Raw genomic sequence first — 1,531 nt, forward strand, 5'->3', positions numbered from 1 at the left:
TCAACCAGGCCCACGGGAGTAGACAGTTCCAGGGCACAAATTTCCCTTGCTCTTATAATTTAAAGGTGCTGAGTCTCCTTCAAGGGTCTCACCCTTCCAGGCCCCCAGACCTCAGCCTCAAAGCCCATACTGCCCACAAGAGAGCATTTAGAAGTTACCAAAGGTCCAGCATTCCTTGTTACAACCAACTTCTACACACACACACACACACACACACACACACACACACACACACACAGCCATCACGGGTGGCTCCTGTCTGTTACTCAGGAGGCTGAGGTCTGAGGATCACTGTTCAAAGCCAGCCACGTAGGAAAGTTTGTGAAGCTCCTATGTACACTGAACCACCAACTAGCCAGACAGAGGTGGAGCTGTGGCTCAAGTGTCAGAGTTCTAGCTTTGAGCAAGAAATCTCAGGGACAGCATTTAGGCCTTGAGTTCAAGGCCCAGTTTTTCTACCTCCAAACACATACATACATACATACAGACAGACAGACAGACACACACACACACACACACACACACACACAAACACACACACACACACACACACACACACACACACACACACACACGGATAGCCCAAGGATTCAGCAGTCCCTGAGAACAAAAACATGAACTCACTCAATTAGGATAACATCCCACCCCGAGAAGGTGGCAGTACCCACATCAGACCAACTGTAGACAAATCATTGAAACTCTCACATATCTGGAACGCGTCATAGACCAGCATTGTATTTCCTTCCATACACAGTGCTATGTGCAAAACTTAATCAGCACTTTTTCTTGTTGTTGGATAAGGGGCTTGAACTCTGGGCTTGGGTGCTGTCTCTGAGGACTTCAGCTTAAGGCAAGCACTCATTTCTTGAGCCACAGCACCGCTTCTGGATTTCTCGCAATTCCTTTTATGTGAGAGTCTCAGGGTATTTCATGACCAGGCTGGCTTTGACCCATGATCCTCAGATCTCACATCCTTAGTACCCAGGATAAAAGCCTTGAGTGACTGACAGCTGGCCAAACATATTATTCCATTCCTGTCATCTTGTTCCCTCATGAGACTGAAATCTGAGAACTGCAGTTGGATGCCACTTAGCAGCAAAGCCCGTGAGAACTCTTTATCTCCAATTAAACACCCAAAAAAGCTGGAAGTGGAGCTGTGATTCAAATGGTAGAGTGCTATCTTGGAGCATAAAAGATAAGATCCATGCCTTAGTTTCAAGAGTTTTCTAACATACGCCCAACCAAGAAAGGGAAGCAATGGGCATATGGGAGCTCAAAGTTAACACATAATACTCAGGACTCCCAGAACAGACCCCATCCAGCTCTGATTCTCTAGATTCTATGTCCTACATCATGGCAGACTTAGATGGGACTGACCATGCACCAAGTTGGGACATTCAAGTACAATCTCATACTGAAGATCCCCTGACATTATCAAAGACTCAGGATCTCTCACTGTCCTGCCTCAGCACTGGTCAATGAGGTAAGGTCTAGTTATCTAACCACAAGATATGAGAACTAAAGTGTTTCC

This window comes from Dipodomys spectabilis, unplaced genomic scaffold (assembly GCF_019054845.1).
Source record: "Dipodomys spectabilis isolate Male_0828 unplaced genomic scaffold, ASM1905484v1 ptg000203l, whole genome shotgun sequence".
In the NCBI taxonomy this organism is placed as follows: Eukaryota; Metazoa; Chordata; class Mammalia; order Rodentia; family Heteromyidae; genus Dipodomys; species Dipodomys spectabilis.